This window comes from Macaca nemestrina, chromosome 2 (genome assembly GCF_043159975.1).
Source record: "Macaca nemestrina isolate mMacNem1 chromosome 2, mMacNem.hap1, whole genome shotgun sequence".
NCBI lineage: Eukaryota > Metazoa > Chordata > Mammalia > Primates > Cercopithecidae > Macaca > Macaca nemestrina.
Genome location: NC_092126.1, coordinates 166,206,067 through 166,232,312, shown reverse-complemented (window position 1 = coordinate 166,232,312; position 26,246 = coordinate 166,206,067). Strand labels below are relative to the sequence as shown.

Sequence of the window (26,246 nt, the reverse complement as noted above, 5' to 3'; positions counted from 1 at the left end):
GTAAGCCACTCAGTTTGTGGTACTTGGTTACAACAATCCTAGCACATGAACCTTCCTCTGAACTCAAGTGGTGGTCCCTTCCCACACATAACCTTTCTGAGTAGAGACCAGTTTTTTGTAGCTGCTATTGTTTTAAAGTAAGGACTGAAACAGTTTACTGCCTCATAAACAATTGCATCATGTTATGCAGCCTGTATTTTCTTAAGAATGAAAATAATGTTTTCTTTATCAAAGCAAGCCAAAATGGACTATAAATTATACATATGTTTCTTGGTTCACAGAGAACTGTAATTCATCTGAAACCAAGTGGGAATGGATTGCCATATTTTTTAATTTTTATATTTTTAATTTTTGTGGGTACATAGTAGGGTTGTGTGTGTGTGTGTATACATATACATATACATATATATATATATATATATGGGGTATATGAGATATGTTGATACAGGCATGCAATGTATAATAATCACATCAGCATAAATGGGGTACCTATCATGTTATTTATCCTTTCTTTGTGTTACAAACAATCCAATTATACATTTAGTTATTGTTCAATGTACAATAAATTATTGTGCTATCAAACATTAGATCTTAGTCATTGTATCTAACTATATTTTTGTATACATTAACCATCCCTACTCCCCACTCCCCTCACTAGCCTTCCCAGCCTCTAGTGACCATCCTACTCTCCATCTCCAGGAGTTTAATTGTTTTAAATTTTAGCTCCCACGGATACATGAGAACATACAAAGTTTGCCTTTCTATGCCTTGCTCATTTCACTTAATGTAATGACCTCCAGTTCCATCCATGTTGTTGCAAATGATAGGATCTCATTCTTTTTTATGGCTGAATAGTACTCCATTGTGTATATGTACCACATTTTTTTTAATCCACTCATCTGTTGATGGGCACTTAGATTGCTTCAAATTATTGGTTGTTGTGCATAGTGCTATAATAAATATAGGATTACAGATACCTCTTTGATTCACTGATTTTCTTTTTCTTTTTTTTTTTTTTTTTTTTTGGTATATACCTTGCCATGGGATTGCTGGATCCTATGGTAGTTCTACTGTAAGTTTTTTTAGGAAACTCCAAACTGCTGTCCATAGTGGTTGTACTAATTTATATTCCCACCAATAGTGTGCAAAGGTTCCCTTTTCTCCACATCATTGCCAGCATTTGTTACTGCTCATCTTTTGAATAAAACAAGTTTTAACTGCAGTAAGATCATGTCTCATTGTGGTGTTGATTTGCATTTCTCTGATGATGAATGATATCGAGCATTCATATACCTGTTTGGCATTTGTATGTCTTCTTTTGAGAAAGCCTATTCAGATCTCTTGTCTATTTTTTAATTGGATTTTTAGATCATTTTCCTAGAAAGTTTCTTGAGCCCCTTATTTATTCTAGTTATTAATCCCTTGTCAGATGCATAGTTTGTAAATATTTTCTCCCATTCTGTGGATTGTCTCTTCACTCTGTTGATTGTTTCCTTTGCTATGCAGAAGCCTTTTAACTTCATGTGATCCCATTTGTCTATTTTTATTTTGGTTGCCTGTGCTTATGGAGTATTACTCAAGAAATTTTTGCCTGGCCCAATATCCTGGAGAGTTTTCCTAATGTTTTCATAGTTTCATATTTGAGGTCTTAGATTTAAGTCCTTAATCTACATTGTCTTGGTTTTTTTATATGGTGAGAGATAGGGTTCTGGTTTTTACTTTTCTGCACAGGGATATCCAGTTTTCCCAGCACAATTTATTGAAGAGAATGTCCTTTCCCCAATGTATGTTCTTGCCACATTTGTCAAAAATGAGTTTACTCTAGATGTATGAATTTGTTTCTGGGTTCTCTATTCTGTTCTGTTGGTCTATGTATCTGTTTTTACACCAGTATCATTCTGTTTTGGTTACTATAGCTGAGTAGAGACCAATTTGAATGATCTCTGTTACTACAGCTGAATAGAGGCAAATTTGAATTGTCTCTACTGAGCTACAGAAACTTCTCATGGTCCCCAGGTCATCGCATGGTCTCCTGGCCATCTACTTTCAAAAGCACTTAAGACAAACATGGAAGGTAGATAGCAGGTTGGATGCTGGGCAATATGGCCAGTCTCCCAAATCCCAAGTGATTCTTCCCTAATACAAAGTCCTAACAATAACTTTCACTGCCACTGCACAGAACCTAAATATAATGACAAAACTGCTAAAGAGCTCAGCGTCTCTCTCCATGTTCTGTGTTCCCAATAACCTGAGTGTGGTTATTCTAGCAGGCTGACAAAATACAAACAGAGATATGTGTCACCTGAAATACCTGTGTTCATTGGAGTTTTCTTCAAAACTCTTCCACCTGTCTTTGACACAGCAGTTCATTACAGCAAGTCTCATCTTCTACTACACAAGGTCAAGATCCTCCTCGCCAAGGGACTCTCCTCCATGCTGTTCCCCAAATACAGCAAAGCCTTTTCCCCATTTGATTTGCTCATTGTACAGCCTGCGTTTCCCAAAGGCATTCTCCATTGGACATTTATGGAAATCCACTTCATCTTTCAGATCCAGCTTGAGTCCAGCCTTTTACATGAAGCCTTTCCGAAACATACAAAACCACATCTATGTCTGAATTGTTGAGAGACTTGTTGACTATGCTTTAGCCTCTGTGAAATTCTCTTCCACTTTAAAAAGCAAAGCCCAATAAAAACGATGGTAACTCATTCTATTTCAAAAGTACAACTTACAGTATATTTCAGGCTGCTGTGGATACAGTGGGTAAGCAATACAGGCTTACTTGCTAAAATAAAATGAATAATACTAGTTATTTTGATGGATATCTGTCTCTAAGTTATATATATATATGTGAATAATGATTTTTGAGTCTACAAATGTTTTAATTTGCACTATGTCATATAACCCTTACAGCAAACCTGAGAGATAGATATTCTTACAATAGCATTGATGGTTTAGAACTAGCTAAAAGGTAGTCTAAAGTAACTTCGGAATATTAGGATTTCAGGTATATGATCCTCATAAATTGGTATTTTGTAGAAAAACTAGTCAAGAAAAGAAGGAAAACTCTACCAGAGAAGAACTTTCAGCCTTAAAAGTGTTTTTCCCCTCTTCATTTTTCTTCTCCTTTCATTTTAAACTCCTGGTTAATGAAACCCCGCCTCACTATCATCCTTCATACAACTATGCAGATTGTACTTGTATTTTTCATCACATGGTCTGTTTTAAACAGCTCTCCAAAAGAAACAAAAATAATTCTGTGCTTCTTACTTTTTTAAAAATGATGAAACAAATAACAAGGAGAAAGAGCCATCTAACAAACCTTCAGTCTCCACCCTAGCAAAATGCCGAGCTGCTTGCAACTACCAGCCAGTTTGATTAAGGTGTCATCCCTCCTCTTCATTTATATTTATTATTTTTGGAAGACTTTTTTTCCCTTTAGTGTATGTTTATCTTTTCCAATTTTTTAAAAGTCATGAATCATAGTTTGATTTACAACCTCGCTCAGGGGAGACAGGCAACTCTAATGAAGCAGCCGTCTGCAAGTGTAATTAATACCTGCAAGACATTTTACCACATGTCTTAGCGTGCCAGTATCCTGGACTGGGGAAGAATGAAGCCGGGGGACCTATACACCGAGCTATGCAGCCACTCACCCAGTGCATCAGCAGAGATTAGTGATATGAAGTGGGGGCGTGCAGAGGATCGCCAGCCCACTGGTCAAGCTCAGAAGACTGGAAGAACAGGGAGGTGAGAGGAGCAGAGAGGCTGAGAGCCTGGTGAGGAAGATGAGCAAGGTGCGTGGAGGGGGGATGTGGAGACAGAGACGCTGCGTGTGGCTGATGGATCACTCCCATTTAGAACACAAAAATAAGGCAGTTTGCCAGAGCAGTTTGGGCCAGTTTCATTAAAAGTCTTCATTCATCATACTGAAATGAGGCAGTATTTGTTATTGTGCGGGTACCATTCTAGCACGAAAGCTACTCCAATACTAAGCGGTAATTCAAGAAAGGCAGAGTCGCAGGTGGGAAAGGAGACTGAAGAAGGGAAGACCAGCATGCATTGGTGTTTATCCCATCCTTGGAAAGTTTATCCCATTCTTTCCCAGCAGTACATAGGCATGCAAAAAAGACCCAGAACCTCCATCATGGTGAAGAGCCAGGAACCCACATTCCACTCTCAAGCCACTCTCATGGGACAAAATAATCAGAATGATCATCATCTGGCTTCTCAGTATGGTTGTTACAGAGGAGCAGCTGCATTTTCATATGTTGCCTTAACGTGCTCATGGAAGACCAAGTTTTCACCAACATACAAAAATGATTATGTGTGTGTGTGTGTGTGTGTGTTTGTGTGTGTGTGCGCGCATGCGCAGAGAGGTGTTCCTGTCCATCCTTAAGTAAGTTGAAATACAACTATGAAAATGGTTAAGATGATAGCAACCTAAAATTTCCTCAGTTATTTTTGTCTTCATCATCATAAAACTCTTTTGTTTGCTTTTAAATGCCTTAAATGAGGACGAGGAAAGACTGAATTAGATTACAGTGTAAAAGGCCTGCACTAATAATTGGGTCTGAGACGGGTACAGATACTTCCTTATACTTGATTACACAGAGGAAGAGAATAGAAAAGAAAAGAAAAAAAAAAGCTACACAAGAAAGCCCTGACCGTTGTTTCTCATGCATCAATTGCTGCATCCCTGGCCATGTTACGCCAATCTTTCCTTGGTACAATACTCACCCTGAGATATTTCTGACAGTCAGATTATGAAAGCTTATGTAGTAATGTTGTAGGTGCTATAAAATGAACAAAATCCCCCACAGCTGTAAAGACATGACTGGCAGTGATGTTCCAAGATGAGGAGTGAACTGCATACATCAAACTTGTCTCCAGCCTTTTGATGGATTCTTTCTCTGCTGCCTGATGATGCCAAGACTGTGCATCTGTAGCCAAGGCTTTGGTAGTAGCTAACAGATAGCATGCACTGTTGAATTATACAGAGCACTGCTGTGGAATATTGCGACTATGGCAGTTTATTTTCCGGGATTGAGGTTGGCATCTGAATAACAGAGTCCATTTTTCAGCTTGGAATACTGATCAGAAATACGACATCTCATATGTGATATGAAGAATTATTTAAATTGTGTTCTAATTTTGTTCCTTAACATTAATTCAAGTCTCATTTATTTACTTATTCAGCAGCAATAGTCTGTTTCTAATGACTGTAGGGCAAGTTGTAGGCAATGAAGATGCAGCGATGAATAAGATGCAATTTCCCTGCCAAAGGTGTGCATTTGAGTTATGTTTACAAATAACATATCCATAATAAGTGACATTAGAATGATAAAAGGATTCTATGAAGGAGACTAAGTGCTGACAAAATATATTCTCACAGACACACAAATATACACAGTCTGTCAGCTTATGGTGGTTGCAACTATGAATTTGGCTTTAAATACTAACATCAAGAATACAATAGTCTGACCTTATCCATGGAGGATACTTTCCAAGAACCCCAGTGGATGCTTAAAACTATGGATAGCAGCATCCCTTACTTCCACTATGTTTTGTCCTATGCATACCTATCTATGATAAAGTTTAATTTATAAATCAGGTACAGTAAGAGATTAATAACAATAACTAATAATAAAGTAGAACAATTATAACAACATGCTGTAATAACAGTTATGTGAATGTAGCCTTTCCTCCAAAATATCTTATTGTACTGTACTGCAGGCAACTGAAATCATAGAAAGCAAAACTGTGGAAAAGCGGACACTATTGTACTGCATATTGTTTTCAGTATTAAATAAAAAAATAACCTCCACTGAAAACACAATCTCACTTTAGCCCTGGATTTGACTTTTTTGCTCTTTGACCTTTTCAAACCCTGAAGTCCAACTATCTTATATGAGACTCACCTAAGCTTCCTACCTCCTTTCTGTTCTCTGGGATAGAACTGTTGATGAATGGCCGAAAAAGGACAAGGGGGAAAATTGGAACCAAAGAGCCTGGGTAATTATTAGACTGAATAATTGGCTTCTGCAAAAATGAGTGTTGATTGTACGTATAAATTACTAGTTAACAAAAAATATTAATATGTAGGTCCAGAATGAAAATTATAACATTCAAAATAGGTAATTTGGTGAGATGGAAATATGCCCTATAAGTCAAATGTTAAAAAGCAAGGTTATCATTCATTTGATGTCAACTGATTAATTATAAACTCACTGTGGCCTAGAATAGCTCACTAACAGGAAAGCGGTAGATCCATCAGTTTTCCTTATCACTGTCAAAAAATAACTAAATTACCATAAAAGAGTGGAGCCTCCATGTGAGGTCTTCCTGGCCCATTATCAAGCTGCCCAACAAAATATATCTACTTGTCCTACTAGACATAACCTCAACCATTTTTTATTTATTGTGGTTGGGGAGGGTAGAGATGGTATATATAAATCTATAGAAAAAAAAAAAAAACCCAAGCCTTACATTAGCTAATGGTTGTAACCTTCTCAGAATTTCCACTTCGGTCTTTAGAGATGTGGATTTTCTATATATCTGAAAACGTCAACCAAAGAAAAATATATTAAGCTTCCTTTCTTGTCATGCATAAGTAGTTTGCAAGGAAATAGCTAATACACAATGAAATGGACAAGAGACACAGTAAGCAAGGCAGGGCAGGGCTTAGAGAAATATGCTGAGTTAGTACATTTTAAATTATTAAATTAGATTGCCTTTTGGAGGAATCTATCTGCTACCTTACATGAATTAAAGATTGAGTAGTTATAGGACCTAAAAGATAAAAGAGAACTAACATAGCATGCTTTCAGCCTCTGTGATATGCCAGGAACTATGGACATGCTACCTCATTGATTCTTTTATGACATATTTTAAAAGGTAGGTATATTCTATTTAATAGGCAAGAAAACTGAACCTTAGAAAGTTTTAGTAATTTAATCCAATTTTACAGCTAATAAATGATAAAGTTAAAATGAAACCTCTGTCTTACCAACTCCACTCCACAATTTTCCTCCCTAGAACACATTATTTTAACATTTTAATTGTTTGCCTATATTGGAAGCAGCAGGGAACACTGAAGACACCTGTGCAGCCCTAAAGAACAACACAGTTTATACACTGGGTACACACACACACACACACACAGACACACGCACAAATTTCACATAGAGATGCTCTATCAAAATGCAAGCTGCATAATCAAAAACACAATGGATTGATTTATTATCAATAGAGATGTGTCAGACTTGCTTTAGAAAATCCTTGTTAAGGGGGACTTTTCCTCTCATTTTGGGCCACTTTTATTTTGATTGGCAATCTTATCTCAGCACTTTGGAGTTATTTCTCAATTCAATGTGCTTTACATCATTCTACAGCCAACAATGGAGACCCATCTTTTAAATAAGATGAAAAGCAGTATTTCATGTTACCATAGGTTCAAATCTCAGTGCTGCTACCTTTCATTTCAGTGACCTTGAAAAAGTTACTGAAATTCTGTGTCCCAAAAAAGAAGAATGATATTAACATGCTTACCATGAATGGTTAATACACGTAAAATGCTTAAAAGAGTGCCTGGTACCCAGTTAGTGCGATATAATATTTTGCCTTTATTATACTGATAACATAGATAAAGCATATAGCCCAGGGCCTCAAACGGAGCAGGGGCTTAACAGTTCCTATTTCCCTTTCCTCATATGAAAGCACATCATCACTTCCTTCAGAAAAAAAACTGTAGCTGAATTAAGTTCATTCACTGTTCAATGTCCTTTCATTTCTTCTACTCCTCTAATTCTCCTATATCCCTACCTTAGATTTTTGCTACTCTTGGGAAACATGTATAGTGTTATTCACACATGCCTTCACATATCCCAAGAGTCTAATTACTGCAATTTACAGGCTAACCCTGGAATTCTGATGCATTCATTTTATGATAAAAATAAGAAAATGTATCAGTATAAACCTCTGCTTAAATTTCACTGAGTCTTAATTACCGTTAAAAGAAGAAGAAGAAGAAGAAGAAGAAGAAGAAGAAGAAGAAGAAGAAGAAGAAGAAGAAGAAGAAGAAGAAGAAGAAGAAGAAGAAGAAGAAGAAGAAGAAGAAGAAGAATGTAAAATGACAATCGCTGAGCGGGGAATTATCTTAAATCTTATCCTCTCCCTTTGGCATCTGATGCTTAATAATTATGTGATGGAACAAAACAGACTAGGTTCTGTTTAAATATTTGCATTCTAAGAATTTTTTAAATGATGACAATTATTTAAATAGATTTTTAATTTTGAGCTGAAAATGTCCTCTCTTCCATTCATTGGCCCTGGATTTGCCTTCCATGGAAATGGCACCCTTGGTTGTTTCTGGTATTTGTAGTAGAGTCTGTGGTGATTCTCTAGACCCTCACCTATAGAACCAGAACATTCACTCCCCCACTGCTGAGTCTCTCACTGAGATATCAATTGAGCTTCCTCCAAAGTCACAACCTTTCTGGGACAGGCTTTGCCTAATGACTGGCCTGTGCAGGGCCAGGACTTTATGGCCTCTGTCGTAAATACATTGTGGATCAGCAATTCCCTCTGACCAATCATGCTGCCTTCACTCTCCCACAGTTGTTAAACTCAATATCACTTTGAATGAACTTTGGTCTTTGTCTCAGAGTACGCTTCCTAAGAAACTTAACCAGTAATACTGTATCTACCACTTTAAGTTTAAATTGCACTATTTCCAAGACCTAATACGTTACTCATTTGGTTTTTCATTTATTTATCTGTTCAGTCATTCATCCAATTAGTCATTCGTTTCCTCATTCAACAAAAGGATTTTGAATAAGATTAGTATATATGTATATGGTAACATGCTGAGTACCACAGGGACAGAGAATGCCCTTTCCCAACCCTTATCCTGACACAGCTTACTGTCTACCAGGTAGGATTGGGTAAGTATAACAGTACACCAACCATAATAATAGAGAGAAAATAGTGCCAAGACAGAGAGAGAGAGAGAGAGAGAGAGAAAGAGAGAAGCAAGCAAATTAAATTCAATAAATAGAGAAAACCCAAACAAATTACCTTCAAACACCATCATAGGTGATATGGTTTGGCTGTGTCTCTACCCAAATCTCATCTGGAATTGTAGCTCCCATAATCCCCACGTGTTGTGGGAGGGACCTGGCCGGAGGTAACTGAATCATGGGGCCGGGTTTTTCCCATGCTGTTCTTGTGATAGTAAGTCTCATGAGATCTGATGATTTCATAAAGGGCAGTTACGCTGCACACACTTTCTTGCCTGCCACCATGTAAGATGTGCCTTTGCTCCTCTTTCACCTTCTGCTATGATTGTGAGGCCTCCCCAGCTATGTGGAACTGCAAGTGCATTAAGCCTTTTTTTCTTTATAAATGACCCAGTCTCAGGTATTTTTTCATAGCAGTATGAAAATGGACTGATACAAGAAGGATGTGTGTACTCACACACACATGATCACTTCTTAAAGATATAACTTTCCATTGAATCTTTTCTCTTAAATAATATTATTTAGAGTAGTGCTTTTTCCTCCACACATACCATTATTTTCCTCCCCACCTGCAACTTTTTATGGATACCTTTTCTATATACAACCTTAGACCCTTATCTACATTCCTAGACCCTTACAATTTTCAAGTGTTTCAAATTTGATTTTATGCCTGAAGGATCTTGACACTTTTCTTTCCCTTAAGCTTCCTACTAATCCACTTTCTCCCTTTGGTACTTTTTTCTCTATCATCTGAAGTTTGAAGAGTAAGGATATCTCTAATGAAAATCCCATGAGGGAGAAGGTGGTAACAAGTCAAGCCTTAAATCTCTGTGCACATCTGCCAGATAGTTGTAGTAAAATATTGTGGTCTTTCATTGAGAGAAGAGTTTAAGATTAAAATCCAATGCTCATAAAAATACACCAATTTTAGTAAAACCAACTAACATGACACTAAGTTATCTCTGTTGAAAAAAATTCATTAATACAATGAGTTAGAAGTATAAATTTTAAAATGAATAAATGTTAAAACTAATTCAATAGCCCACTGTAAGCAGATTTTAAAGTATGAGTAGCAGCATTACAGTTAAAATATAATGCATTTATGTTTGGGCTATAAAGTATGACATAGAAATCATAGACGTCGATCAGGCAAATGTCATCTATCTCCACAGAGCACTAGATCCCAGGTTTTTTCCCGTGATAGCAAGACATTCTAAAAAAAGTAAGCGTCTAGAAAATGTCCGCTGGCAATAATTTCACAAATCCCCCCTTCAAAAAACACTTGCACCTTCCACTGAACTGGTCACATAAGAAACATACACATCTGCATAAACCTTTTAATAGTATAGGTTATATGTTTTTCCTTTTGCTAGATTTTTCTTGGTAAATGAAAATAAGAAGTTCCTAACATTTGACAGAGATGCAGTCATCTTTGTTCTAGTCAATGAAGAATCACAGGTATCTAGAACTGTGCCAGGTACCAAGCAGGCACTTAAATTTTGTGGAATGAGGAAATAAATTCCATTTTGGCATCTGTAGGCATATCCTCTGCCACTTTAAATATACTACGCAACAGACTAAGTTGAGTAGTTGAGTAAATATACTACTCAATGACTAAAGATCATGTGCATTGAATTATACAGAGTAGTATATTTAAAGTATATTCTTAGTCATTTATTCAATATTTAACAAACATCTACTGAGTTATGAGTTAATGAAAGGTGATATCTTGGATGTTAAATTCAGGTTTCACTCAAGGGGACAATGGTATTCCTAATTAAGTATAATTATTCATTAACACAATTTGAAACTGGAAGGTAGCACTTTAAATATACTATTCAAAGTTCAAAATCATTAAACTTTTCTCCTGATTATTCCTACACAAGCCATTTTATTTTTTTCCTCATATTCTCCGTGGTGATGATGCTTCCCTGGGATTTTCCTCATGCTTTCCAATTAGGCATCCAATTGGGTGTCTGAAAACAATCTAAGTAGAAAACATGTATTTCAAATTACTTTTATCTCAAAGGAGACAATATTTTAACATTCCATTATTACATTATCATCTTGATTATTGAAGTGGCTGTTGTGATAGAGTTGTTTTATATTTTATTTGACCAAATCCAAATTAAAGAATCACAAAGACATAAAATGATGAGATATCCTTAAGGGATAGGGGAGAAAAGATGAAGTAGAGAATAAAATATAATAAAGCATATATTCTTAAATTAATTAAATAATTTGATACCTATTATTATTCTTGTCACAATAAATAATGGAATTAACTGGATAATTGTGAAGATTCCACTGCAAAAAAAAAATTCTACTTAAAATTTTTGGTTCATAAGACCACAGGTAAGTTTTCTTTCTAACAACAATTCTTATTCTGAAATATCAACAATGTGTGTGATGTAAACCAGTATAAATTTTAACTTTTTATGGAGAAAACATTTTTCTTTTTGAATATGGCTCCTGATTTCATAGCTGCACTGTTTTCTTCTTGCTACCTTCCAGTTTCAAATTGTGTTAATGGACATTATACTTAAAATTAAGAATATCTTTCTTCCCTTGAGTGAAATATGAATTTAACATCCAAGATATCACCTTTCATTAAGTCATGACTCAGTAGATATTTGTTAAATATTGAATAAATGACTAAGGATCTTGTGCATTGAATTATAATGTTAAATATGAGTGGGTTACTACAAAAGGAATAAAATATATTTTGGTGGATGTAATCAAAATTATAATACTAAAATAAAGACCATGCATTTGTAACAGTTTGTATATCTCTCATATTTCATACCATAGTTTAATATTTACACTCTAGTAGTAAACACTAAGCTATTTTTACTCCCACTTACACATAGCTCTGTCTTCTATGTGTTTGCACATGCAGTTTGCTCTCCCTGGAATGTCCTTCCCAACTCACCCCCAGCATTTGGCTGCGATTTCTGGTCCTCCTTCAGATCTCAAGTGAGAAGTCACACCTTGAAAAGACTTAGTAGACACACCTACCCTTTCAGGAGGTTTTCCAGTAAGGCCTCACGCTACCCTACTCATATCCCTACAAAAAGACTTGAACGACATAAGGAAATAAACTTTAATTATATGTCTTTCTCTTTCCCTTAAGATTGTGAGTTCCTTGAAAGAAGAATCTGTGTCTTGTTCACCATTGTTTTTCCTTACATGTAACACAAACCCTGGCGTCAGGTAGGCAAGTCTTTGGTAAATATTTCTGGACTGATTAAGTTGTATTTATTCATTAACAATATGCCAATTTCCTTTGTTTTTGCTACTATCCTAGCATTGCATGTTACTTCCATGAAGCTGACCTATGAGAGCAAAATGTTAACATCTTACGGCAGGTAATTTCTGCCTTGATAGCCTGTGCTGAGTTACTGACTGCTTGTTAGAAATGTGGCTGCCTTGTTCCTGTTAGGCTTACAGTTGACAGGTTGAAAATTTTATTCAATGTATAAAAAAGCTCTACAGAGATATTCATTGTAGCATGGTTTATAATCAGGAATTGTTTGGACAGTCGAATAAGCTGTGTTACATCCAAACTGTGAAACACTATGCAACAGTTAGGAAGAACAAGGTAGATCTATGTCTTATAAAATAAATTGATATTCTACTGTAAAACCAGCAAATGGCTAAAAGATACTTTCAGTACAACACCATATTAAGAAATTGTAGTGTTTTTTCTGGGGTTACCATAGAGGTATAGTTATAACAGAAGCATATGGACATACGGAAAATAACCCGGAGAACTCATATTAAACTCACTTATGTGATCAGTGGCTACATCTAGAAAGGTAGAAAGGGGACCAAGAATAAGGCTTGGAGGCCAAAAGTGACTTCTTTGAAATGTATTTTTTTTTTATTGATAATGTTTTAGTTTTTTAATAAAGAGTTCTTAGTCATAAAATTAATCTTAAACATGTTGATACTTGATTCATTTGAAAGATAAAAATATATAACCTATGAACAATTACGTAAAAATATACTGTCCATGTATCAATTTATATAAAGGTAGAATGCTGAAAATGAAAATTTGGCCTACAGTAAACAACTCTAAATCAAAACATTTTCTTTCATAATAAATAAAAGAGAAGGAATTAGCTATCTTCTATTAGCTCATAATTGTGTGGATAGTAAGATGAAACAAAAATGACTCCACAAGTCAGAAATATAAAAAACAACCATTGATTTAGAATCTGTTGACATGAAGGCCATCCCTGGTTCCACCACATCTTCAACGAGATGAGTCATAAACTCCAGAGTATCCATTATGCTGATCTATAAAGTGAAAGTGGAAACCAGAGTAGTGATTCTCAAACCTACAAGTCATGATTCTCTTGGGGGAACACACACAAAAATATTATATTGAAGAATATGCTGTTATATATTGCTTCATAATAAATTACTGTGCAGATAAACAGTACTATGCAGCACATTTGTTGGTTTAATTTTGTGTTTTAAAGCTTTCTCCTCCAGCAGACTGATGTGAATGGAGGCAGACAACTTGTTTTAGTCAGTGTTGTATCCCTCGCACTTTTCATACTACGTAGCACATGATAGATACTCAATAACTTGTTTTTAATGAATAAATGGCAAAAAATCATAGTAGAACATTTTTAAGACGATTCTGTTTATTAAACCATCTCCCAGTACATGTAGATAATCCCACCATTATTTTATTACAGAAAATCTACAGTTGTTCCTACTTCTAAAATGCAATTAAGAACTCTAGTTATGATCATCTTTAAGGATCATTCTCCTTTAAGATAATATGTCTACACAATTTTCACTGTCTTTGAAAATCCTCTCTGTCATATTCCTGAAGAAAACAGTTTCTCATCCAGATGAATTACAGTGGAAAAGGAAAATCATTTATCTGAACATTAAGATCCCTTTCCCTTACAACCCTGAATTCTTCAGAATAATTCTTGCTCATTTGGGTAATTTCCTATTACTTTAAACCAGTATACTTGCTATTCTCATAAAGTGGATGTACAATTCTACCTGGTATAATATGAACTCTGGAACCAGACTGCTTGAGTTTGAATCCTAAGTCTACCAGGTATAAGCTCTATAACCCTGGACAAGCCAGTTAATATTTCCATGTCTCATGTTCCTGATCTCCAAATAAGTCCAATAAAAATAATCAAATCCTTCATTTAAAGTATAATCAGTTAGTACATGTAAAATGCTAAGAACGTTGTTTGGCCAGTAGTAGCTGAAAAAATGGACGCTTAGTAACTGCTATGCAAATATTCGTTGAAATAAAAACAAAACTAAATAAATATGCCAATCTTTTTACCAGATTGCTTGATTATTCAGTCTTAACAAAGTTGGCTAAGATTAGGCCAACCTCATCCAGAAAAATGTCCTCAGTTATAAACAGCAGGGAAATCTTAGAAAGAACGATTGAAGCACACAAAGTAAACAACACAGGAATACATGTGTCTGCAGAAAAATGAGAACCAAGAGTTCCTGAGGTAGATGGTTATGCATTTCATGTGCATAAAAGATTCCAATGATAAATCTGGAAGACGAGACACCTGGTAGAGTACCTGACCCTAATAAATAAATACTCATTAAATTTTTGCTTAATTTATTATAAATAAATTTAATTAGATTAATTATTCAGTGAACTGGTAAATGTTGTTTGACTATAAGCCAAGTCACCTGACATCTGTAGGTTTCTGTTTCCTCAATGGTAAAATAAGGAAAGTTATCTAGATCAGCATCTCCTTAACTGTGTTCAACTCAAGACTGGGTTCTTAGGGTTGTTAATCAGCTCTTGGAAACAAATCCATGGTTGAATAATTTTAGGAAAACCCATATGCTATCTTTCTGTTGCATTTACAAACAAACTGGTATAGTAGACATTTTAAGATTTTTTTTTTTTTTTTTTTTTTTTTTTTTTTTTGAGACGGAGTCTCGCTCTGTCGCCCAGGCTAGAGTGCAGTGGCCGGATCTCAGCTCACTGCAAGCTCCGCCTCCCGGGTTTACACCATTCTCCTGCCTCAGCCTCCCGAGTAGCTGGGACTACAGGCGCCCGCCACCTCGCCCAGCTAGTTTTTTGTATTTTTTAGTAGAGACGGGGTTTCACCGTGTTACCCAGGATGGTCTCTATCTCCTGACCTGGTGATCCGCCCGTCTCGGCCTCCCAAAGTGCTGGGATTACAGGCTTGAGCCACCGCGCCGGCCTTAAGATCTTTTATTGTAAGGAAATTTTATTTATCTGACAGTTTCCCAAACTTAATTGACCATTGACTCTTTCTCTCTGGTTTCTAGCCTATTGGCATTTCACAGAATTAGTGCTATTCTGAACAAAAATTGGAAATAATAGTACTCAGTGTTTGGTGTGTGGATCAGTGTCAGTCTGCAAATTATCAGTCTGTAACAGAGTAAGTACAAAAACTAAGAGCAGGCATTTAAAAACTTTTTCACACAGTAATTTTATGTTTATTGAATCTAATAATGAAACTCAGAGATTGTATTTTGTATGTTTTCCCTTTATTGCTTTTTTCCTTATAAATTATTTTTTATTAGTTTTTGTTTGTTTGTTTGTTTTTTGTTTTTGAGACGGAGTCTTGCTCTGTCTCCCAGGCTGGAGTGCAGTGGCGCGATCTCTGCTCACTGCAAGCTCCACCTCCCTGGTTCACACCATTCTCCTGCCTCAGTCTCCCGAGTAGCTGGGACTACAGGCGTCCGCCACCACGCCCGGCTAATTTTTTGTATTTTTAGTAGAGACGGGGTTTCACCGTGTTAGCCAGGATGGAATCGATCTCCTGACCTCGTGATCCGTCCTCCGCAGCCTCCAAAAGTGCTAGGATTACCGGCCTGAGCCACTGCACCTGGCGTTTTAATAGATTTTACTTAGTCTTTTGTACATTGAAATTTTTTTTGAATGTTCACAGCAGCTTTATTCATAACATCAAAAAACAAACAAACAAAAAATTGAGAATGGATTCTTCACCACAGATAGTTTTAGAACACCAAAGTCATTTCCAAAAAGATTCACATTATAAATCCTTCCACTAAATCCATGTGGAAGTCCATAAAGATGAAGCTTCCTGGGTTCTACTGCAAACTTTTGTCAGAATCTTTAGAATCACAGAGAATCTACATTTTCACAGCACCAGAGTAATTCTGACTCTATTTTGAGAAGTAATGCCTTACACTGTGAGCAACCTGATGGGAGAAGCTGTATTTTTATTTATCTTTGTTCTTCAGTAATGAACCCACAGTAAATAAATACGTTTGTAGCATATGTAAACGAGAAAAATCAAGTAACGATATGGAGTCTCTGAGGTCTATGGTCATGGATAGTTTAGAGTTAACCAAAACTGGAAACAAATTACTACTCCCCAAAAATCAAATCCTATACATCACTTGTCAGGGGAAAAAAAAAAAAGTAATTCTCCAGACACTTCCACTTACAGCCTACTTCATGTTTTAGTTATCTTGAAGTGGGTGGGATTTTTCAGCATGATCCTGCAAAACTGTCAATCATTTATGTTCTTATCCAAGCATAGCACCATAACAGAAGTTGATTTTTTAAACAGCTCCTTAGTACTGCAATTTAATATAAAAATATACTCTCAGTCCATGTCATAGCCAATATTATACTCACCATGTGGACACAAATAATTTGAACGCTTTGTTAAAGTACACTTTTACTAGTCCTTGCCCAGTAACGCATTAATTGGTTTAATTTTACTGTGGCATTTTTGTACATGTTTTCATGTTCATATCTATAGAAAGCTAAATGTTTAAAGTCTAACTTGACATGTTTTTCATAGTTTTACTCTGCTAGTAAGTCAAAATATGTGTTTGAGAGATGAATACCTTAGGATATTGTGTGTCTGTTTGCTGAGATGACCCTAAACTCTGACCCTAAACAGTGGTCCTCCACGTGGACCACACTTTGGAATTGTCTGAAGTATTGAAAAATATAGTGCTTGCTTTGGCAGCACATGTACTAAAATTGGAACGATACAGAGAATATTAGCATGCCCCCTGCACAAAGATGACATGCAGATTCATGAAGCATGCCATGTTTTTGAGAAAAAGAAATGCTTTTACATTGTTGATGGGGATGAAAATTAGTTCAACGATTGTGGAAGACAGTGTGACAATTCCTCAAAGATCTAGAAGCAAAAAATACCATTTGACTCAGCAATCCCATTACTAGGTATATACCCAAAGGAACAGAAATCATTCTATTATAAAGATACATGCATGCATATGTTCATAGCAGGACTATTCACAACAGCCAAGACATGGAATCAACCCACATGCCCATCAATGATAGACTGGATTTAAAAAAGTGGTACATATAAACCATGGAATACTATGCAACCATTAAAACTAGCAAGATCATGTCCTTTGCAGGGACATGGATAGAGCTGGAAACTGTTATCCTCAGCAAACTAACACAGGAACAGAAAACCAAACACCGCATGTTCTCACTTACCAGTGAGAGGTGAATGATGAGAACACATGGAACAACACACACTGGGGCCTCTGCGGGGGTTAGGGGAAGGGAGAGCATCAGGAAGAATAGCTAATGGATGCTGGGTTAGATACCTAAGTGATGGGTTAATCTGTGCAGCAAACCATCATGGCACACGTTTACCTATGTAACAAACCTGCACATCCCGTGCATGTACCTTAGAACTTAAACATTGAAAAAAAGAAAAAAAAAAGAAAAGTACAAATGCCTGGGTCCCACGTCTAGAGTTTCTGATTGAATTCATTATTGGACTGGTCTGAAAGTCAGAATTTTTAAGGCTTCTTAAATAATTCTAATATATATCCTGAGTTGAGAACCATAAATACAATCAGGTGCAATTCTTATTAAAAACAAACAAACAAACAAACAAACAAAAACCTGTGGTAATTATGAGAGATTCCATATCCAAGACAAATGGGTAGATTTGGATTTGAATTGAATTAGAGAAGGGACAGCTGTGAACCTACCATGAAAGCGTTTTTTTTGTTTTTGTTTTTTTTTCACTTACTGAGAATTAAGAAGACTGATGATGTTCAGTCTTAAGAGAGAAATGTACATCCTTCTCTACACTCCTCACCTGTTTCCTCCTGCACACCTTGAGCAATCATTATTTGCTTATCAGATTAAGGTTGTTTATGGGAAAAAAAAAAAGTTAAGAGACAGATAATAAGGGACCGAAAGAGATGAGAGAGACACAGAGTAAGACAGAGTGAGAGAGTGAGAGAGAATGTCTCCATTAAATTACTAAAACAAAACAAAACAGTTATCACTCTTTCAGTTTCAGGCCCTCATCTCTAATATGCTCCTGAACTACTGGGGTCCTGAAGACATAAAGTTCTTTTCTCAGGGTCAGATCCTTTCACCTCTAGATACAGTCAGAGTCCTGGAGGGAAGAAGGGAAAGGAGTAAGGAAGAAAGAAAGGAAAAGTATTACTTTGGGGGCAAGAGAGATTTTTCTCTTCCCTTTCTTTCCTGCATGTGTGGAGGGGCAAGGAAAGACTTACTTGACCTTCAGCCAGATAACTGCCTGTGGCTTTCTCTTGTACACCCAGAGGCTACATTCCTTGGTTCAGTCTACTTTCAGCTGCACAAGCTCTGTGCCTTCATTTCATTAAAGGATCGTTTCTACCACAAACAAGTCTTTGTTCCTGGTACTAGGGTTAGGCCTGGTAATGCTTCAAAGTCTTAAGAAAAAATTTAAAACCCCGATTTTAGATGTAGAGAACCATCTCTTTTGATTAGGAATATTTTACATCATAATCAAATGCAGTCAAAGCTGAGGGGCAATTTGTCCTCTGGGGTATCACTTCTCTGAGTTCAAAAAAATATTCCTGTTTGTTCTAAATCACCTCTAAATTTACTTTGATTTGCAAATTCAATGTACTTTGTATAAACAAACACTGGCAATGAATTAACAATACTATATGACCCCTTCTTTCCCTGAATGAATATAGATTTTCATGCTCAGATGATATTTGTGTCCCCGTCACATGGTTTGCTTCAGATCTTAATGAGTGACCTTGAGTCTTAATAACTTTTCCTTTAAGCCAAGCTCTCTTATTTTTCTTGGATATTTTCATCAACTACATACCATCCCCTCTAATAAATGAGAAAAGGTGTGGGTGCCCAGTCACAGTGGTATTCTGTCCAGATAGGAGCACGTTTCTATCCTGTCCACTTCCTACTGGCAAAAGCAAGGCATGATAATTTGCTGCCAGCATTACTCAACCTTACATTTAGACAAATTATGTTATTTAAGAAATCTACTCTAACGGAAATTATTGTTCTGTTTCAATCGATTTCTTCATTCCTCACTATCACCAAACCATATTCTGCTTCAATTGATTTGTATTTAGTATTCACTCAACAAACCTTAATTGAGAACTACCATGGGCCAGGCCTCATTCTGTATTTAGGAAATAGTTTAGACTCTTAGTATCAACCCTCAAAGAACTGGACAGCTCACTTGGGTAGAAGGAATAAGAAAACCAAAGACTACAAAAAAGGAAAAGGATAGGAAGACTTATTTGACAGACAGCCATAGTCTTTCCATAGGCCTGCAGAGAAAGGTTGGGCAGCTAATGCATTTTGGCTTGGGGAAGAAGAGTAAGAAATAGTCTAGAAAGACTTTTGAAACCTAACAGAGAATAGAACATGGGTAAAAACTGATCCCAGAGTAACTCCACATTTAAGGGGTACAATAGAATAACAGTATAAAGTGTGATTGGGCTGGGGATTTTTAAACAATGTAAAGAGAATTTGAGCATAATTATAATCAGAAAGTAAGGGAGCAATATCTTTAAAAATATATGTGAAAATAAGGTAAGAACTGATGAACCAAGGTCTCAGAAGAGGTAGGAGAACATGGGACTGTCTCCTATTCTACGGGGTCACCCCAAGGGCAGGTTCCAGTCATGGATTACATCACAACACTTATACCACTTATGTTTGTTTAGAAGTGAAATCCCATAGCTGATAGCGGCCATTAAAAGGCATGGGTGACATATGATGACAGTAGAGAATATAAGGACTGTGTGTGCAGGTATGCGGGAAGATTAGATTTGGACATTGGCTGTAAATGACTTAATGGATTCAACCAAAATGTAATGAGAACTTGTACAGAGGCCACAGATGTGTGTTATTCAGATGCCCTTTCTGGAGAACCTGAGCTTTTGGAGAGAAGAAGTGACAGAGACTCCTGGTTGCTGCCCCTTTGGGTCAATTGCACATTCTTGTCAAGGCCACCCTCCTGCCAGGCTTCCCTCAGTCAATGCCTGGTCCCAGCAGGGCTACTGATTCTGACCCACTCCTATTGGATTTCTGTAACAGGTCACTTTTGCTTTTCCATCCACCTGACTGAGATCTTTCTAAGAACTGTGCTGCAGTCTGTGACTCTTCCTACAAAATCCTTTCTTTCTTCTCTCCTTTCAGCATTGCAGTCTGAAGCCTTTCCCTGCCTATACCTCCTTTTCCCCCATTTATCCAACGCTGGCAGTTCCTACCATAAATCTCTTGTACTTGTAATTCTGTCTTGGCATCTGTTTCTGAGATAACCCAAACTAATGGGATTACCTTGAGGGCTAATATTTTTTAAAAAGCTGACAAAGAAGACAAAGTTTCTATCATCAAAGATATTAGAATTTGTTGTTTTAAAATATAGAACATAAGTGGGTATATCTTGCTTCTATTTTCAGTTTCTGTAAAGAGAGTGATCCCATTCTTTTTTTCTTTTTTCTTTTGTTTTGCTTTAATTCATTGCTTTAGTATTGGTATATCCTAGGATACATAGGGCTGCTTTTCATATCTCTCAGTTTGAGTTTATACTGTTTCCCTTACATCTCTGCCAATATCAGAGTGTCATTTTTCCTTACCTTTATTAGCAATCCCATCGTTTATAATTTGTCTCTCAAAGTTGCCCCTTGGCACTGTGGCAGAAAGTGAGTCATCCTACATCCATGAAATCTAAGATGATTCTGAGATAATTTAGTAAAGATTAAGTATCTCACACCTTTCCCCCTCACTCTGTTTTTCATTCTGGCTCCCTGCCGCTGGCTGACAACATGTGCATGTAACTTTACTCATTCTGAACTGCACAGGCTAGACTGTCTCTACACTCACATGTCTTTCAACAAAATCCTACTTTGATTTAAAAGGCATGAGTCACTTTATTCATATCTTGGGTTTTGTTTTGGAAAATGCTAATGCTAGGAAATAGGAGTCTCATTTCTTCTCCCTCCTTTATTTTCCATGTTCCTCCATAGCCTAGGTAGCAATTCTGGTTCACACTTGGTATGGCCCATGGTTTGCAATGCTCCTTAGTCACAAAGGCCTAATGATTCACAGGTTTGGCAGGATTGCTACTTGATCTGGTATGCTGACCCTTTCGCCAAAGGTCTTAAGGCCATCCTTCTTTGTGGAGGGAAAAATTGTTCTTCTGGTATATGTGTATGGAAAGGAGTGGAAAGGGAAGAGGTATTAGGGTGAGATTGAGAGGACGGAGGCATCTCACTGTGGAAGTATGATAACCCACTGCCTCTCATGGATGATATGCTCCATTTCATTTTCTGTTTTTCTGCTTTACCTGGTATAAAGCATTATAAACCATTCAAAACAATCCATTTTGCAATAAAATGCTGTTGCATTCCAGTACGACTGTCCGTAGCTCAATTTAAACTCGACCCCACATCAAAAGGGAGTGAAACTAGTCAGCTGCTAAGTCTCAGCAGACGCTCGTAGGTTGTCTTCAGGGCTTGAAAAATGTTGAAGGAAACCATATTTTAAAACAAAGTGCATTGTATATCAGTGGACATGCTTCAATAGATCGGAGTGTTGCTGCAGGACTCCTTAGAACGCAAGCACTAAAGCTCTGTAGGTTGGTGCACAGGAGAATCTAGTCTTCTTATATTAATAAATTGTTAAATTCAAGTAGAGACAAAAGGATGAAAAGCTGTGAAGGTATTAGGAACAAGTGTTTGGGATAATGAACCTCAGTGGACTTAAGGGCATAATCTGAAATCAGGAGCACTGGATAAGCTTCCTTACCTCCTCGGAGCCCTTATGGCAGTGATGGCAAAACAGTGAGACAAGATGCTATGGTGTAAAATGCCTGGCTGAACAATACTGCTGTCCTACTTTGGGAGGATGAGTTGGCTCTGGTCTCACTGTGTCTCTCACTGTCTTCTGAAATTATATTCAAAGTTCATTTTTTGGAAAACATTCCAGACTAATCCTATCAGTCAGGTATGTTTGCATAGGTGCATAAAATTCATAAACATGCACAGAGATAGAGATGTAAGTGTAGACACACAGTTTCTTCCACGTGTGCCAGTTAAGCTATTGTCTTCCTAGTGCATGGATAATAGAGGCTCTTTTGTGTGTTTGTTCTGCCCTCTGCATTAAGTGGCTAACTCTTATAGGCCAAGGATCATAGCTACACAATCCATTGTCTCTAGACACCCATCTGAGAAAGGCTGATTATTCTCTTGCACAAATGGTGAAGTTTATGGTCAGAAAATCATGGATCTACTTTTACACAAAATCAGTCAGATAATAATTTCTGTGTGCCTCAAACTCCCCTGCTGTAAATCAGGATCAGAAACAATTTCTTTGTGGGGGTGGTCTGAGAATTCTGATAATGGAGGGCAGGGGAAGGTAGAAGGCAAAGGTGGTGTGGAATTTCACAGTGCTGTTTTTTTACTACTCTAGTCTTCTAGTTTGCGAAGAGATTCTGTTTTTAAGCCGTTGGCTTTGTATTGAGGACACTTTATTTCTCCGTAAGAGCTAACTCTGCCCCCTTGTGCTGAGTAAAAGAATTTTTCTATTTAATTTGGTTTATTTTATTTGCATTTAAGTGTTCATATCTATTTGAAAAATCATATCCAGCTTCTCTTTTCAATAAGTCAAGTTATATAAGTGTATTTTCTTTAATAAGTTCCCTGGAGTCGCTTTTTCCATTTTCTTTTTCATATTTTTTTCCTTTCCTCAATTCATCTGCAACCTTTTATGTTTAAAGTACAGTTCTTCACGAGGTGCCCCTGATGCTATTCATCACAGGCTTTTCTCTGTTGAGTAGTGTCACAATTAGTTTTATTGTCCAATCTTTACCATGTCATAAGGAATAACTAAGACTTAAGGGTCAAAAGAACAAAATGAGGTAGCAAGAGCTGAGGGTAGTGTTGAAACTTTTTGAAGAGTATAACAAACGGATCCATCAATTCAAAAAGTGTACTTGGGAGTTTCACATGGATTGCCTCATTTCCTGACTAAAGATGTGTTTGAAGGCCAGGAGCGGTGGCTCACGCCTATAATCCCAGCACTTTGGGAGGCTGAGGCGGGCAGATCACGAGGTCAGGAGATCAAGACCATGCTGGCTAACACAATGAAACCCCGTCTCTACTAAAAATACAAAAAACTAGCTGGGCGTGGTGGCGGGTGCCTGTAGGAGGCACCCTCAGGAGGCTGAGGCAGGAGAATGGTGTGAACCCGGGAGGCGGAGCTTGCAGTGAGCCGAGATCGCGCTGCTGCACTCCTGCCTGGTGACAGAGCAAGACTCCATCTCAAAAAAATAAATAAATAAATAAATACATAAATAAATAAAAATAAAAAGATGTGTTTGCATTATTCTGATCAATAAGTGATATAGGTCCTTTTTCAAAGAGTTGAGGCATAAATAAATAACAACATTCTACTAGATTCCATGGGAAACAACTTGACCTGCAGAACTAAAAGTCTAATCGCTTAAATAACAATACAAAAAAACAGGATACAATTAAGAATTACCCATCTACTTGACCAAAACAATGAGTACTTTTAAACTTCTGAGGATATGTATATTCAAGTGATCTGAAAAAAGTAGGTGATGAAACTTAAAGTAAGGCCTTGAAGGATAAGATCTGGTGAAGTATTAAAAATAAATTCAGTAGTTCACAGAATTAGTGACAGAACTGGAGAACAAAGATCAAGGTTACCGGAAAAGAAAATGCCCCAAACCACCTTAGAATTGGTTCTGATGAGGAAAAAAAAAAAAAGTCTGCTTCCAGAGAGAGAGAACTTGCACCACTTGCTTCTCAAAGTGTCTTAAAGCATAGCCAGTGGCCGTGGGATCTTTTCTTCCCAAAATGTAGGTCCCAAATGTAGCTTATGCCACAGCTGAAGTTCCGGGAAGCTGAGAAAGTCAGTTTCCTCTCCAGTAGTGGAAATAATCTCTTCACTGAGACGTAAAATGTGGTTAGAAGGGGAATGGAAATCTCCAAACATACACACGGATGGGCAGATATCAGGCGGCCATTGTGAATGCCAAACACTCGCTATCAGCAGCCTCTTTTCAGTCAGCATCAGTTCATAAGACTTCAAAAGATTTCACAGGAAGAGGTATCCGTGTTCTCAAACTCTCAACATTTCGGAGCTAGCAGGGACATTAAAACTCCTTCAGCCCAATCTTTTTAATAAGTAAACCAAGCCTCAAAGACATGAGAAGCTGTATCCAGGGTCACACCGCTAATTGCTGGTGCAGCCATGATTAATGCTCTGGTCTTCTAATCCATACCCAGTGTAGTGCTTGTGAATCTGTTCCATGGGCAATTATAAGAGAAATTATTCTTATAAGAGAAATTACTTCTTGGAAGAATGAGAGCAGCATCATATCTTCTCTATACTTGAGGAAGGCTTCCTTTCTGCCAGTCAGATGCAAAGTTCTAGAAAAGTCAGGGCTGGTCTGCAGGTCTTGAAACAAACCCCTATGGGATTTTTCTCTTTCACCAGCGCCAGGTCATGCTCCTTGTGTCCCAAGGCTCCACCAGTGGTTTACATTGTGTTTGACTACAATATATTCTATTATTTTTTGTGTTTGTTTTGTTTGGTTTTTTGTTTTGTTTTGTTTTGTTTTGTTTGTTTTGTTTTGTTTTAGACGGAGTCTCGCTCTTTCCGCCAGGCTGGAGTGCAGTGGCGCGATCTCGGCTCACTGCAAGCTCCACTCCCGGGTTCACGCCATTCTCCTGTCTCAGCCTCCCGAGTAACTGGGACTACAGGCACCCGCCACCACGCCCGGCTAATTTTTTGTATTTTTAGTAGAGACGGGGTTTCACCGTGTTAGCCAGGATGGTCTTGATCTCCTGACCTCGTGATCTGCCCGCTTCAGCCTCCCAAAGTGCTGGAATTACAGGCGTGAGCCACCGCGCCCAGTCATGTTTTATTCTCTTTTATAAATCTGAGCACTTTGTTTGGGATAGACTCAGCGGCAAAGAATTACTGTATTAAAGAAAACCTCTGGCCTTCACTGACATGTGAATTTGTACATACCACTTCTCCTTTCTGAGACTTACTTTCCTGATCTGTAACATCAAGGTATACACCTGTCAGTTTTTTAGTTTTTGTTTTGTTTAATTTGTGTTTGCTTCTTTTAGGATCAAAAGAGACCAACAATGCACTAAATAGGTACATAATAAATGTTCATTGATTGAATGAACAGTGCATGTTTCAAAATATGTATTTATTTGTAGATACAAGAAAATCAAGCTTCTCTCTCACATCCTCATTCTCAGCCATATGCTCTCTCTGTCTCTTTAGCTTGCATTCTTTTCTTGTCTCCTTTCCTTACTCCGTTCTTTTGCCCCCCTTTCTATTCTCTATCTCTCTTTCTCCCCCAATCTCTCCATAATGCATACATAAATAATATACAGACATCTACAGTACAAATGTATGTTGATCAAAAAAGCAGGTACTACTTCTATCCCTTTATCCATAAACATGTTATTAAGGAACATAAAACTGCAAGTTTCTACCAAGAAGCCACAGTTGTTTAGCCTCTTTATCCTTCAGTGTTTGGCCTCTGCTTCCAGTTCTGATGTCAGGATCAAGTTACTAATCTTGCCATTTCTTTGGTTTAGTCTCCCACACAACAAAGTTCTAACCATGTTTGTGAATTGGGTACTCACCTATGGCCTACTGAGCACTGGTCTTAGCATACTTATACAACAATATGCATTTTGGCTTTATTCTGCAGTAGACATTAATCTTCCTTTGATTTCTTATTCCATATACCCTTTTAAAAAATTTATGTTTTCCACATACACTGGTTGAATTTTACTTTAGTATTTTTGGGTCTATGATCCTAAACACTTTATGTCTATGATCCTTTCTGCTTTTCTCAAGTTTTAATGTGCTTGAAACACCTTCTTGCTTAGTGTTCTCCAAATAAA

General features: G+C 37.2%; 1 long non-coding RNA gene and 1 other non-coding gene across 2 annotated transcripts in view; one reads left to right on the top strand and one right to left on the bottom strand.

Annotated features, from left to right (window-relative positions):
* Window positions 1–993: 993 nt before the first annotated feature.
* Window positions 994–26,246, bottom strand: part of LOC139362056 (uncharacterized) — a 53,450-nt gene continuing 28,197 nt past the window's right edge. The window contains exon 2 of the long non-coding RNA XR_011620343.1: window positions 994–26,246. This exon is cut by the window's right edge and continues 23,231 nt beyond it. This is a non-coding gene — a long non-coding RNA (uncharacterized lncRNA).
* LOC112424703 (U6 spliceosomal RNA) lies at window positions 16,993–17,099 on the top strand. Its single transcript, XR_003015573.2, has one exon. It is a non-coding gene; the product is annotated as a U6 spliceosomal RNA (small nuclear RNA).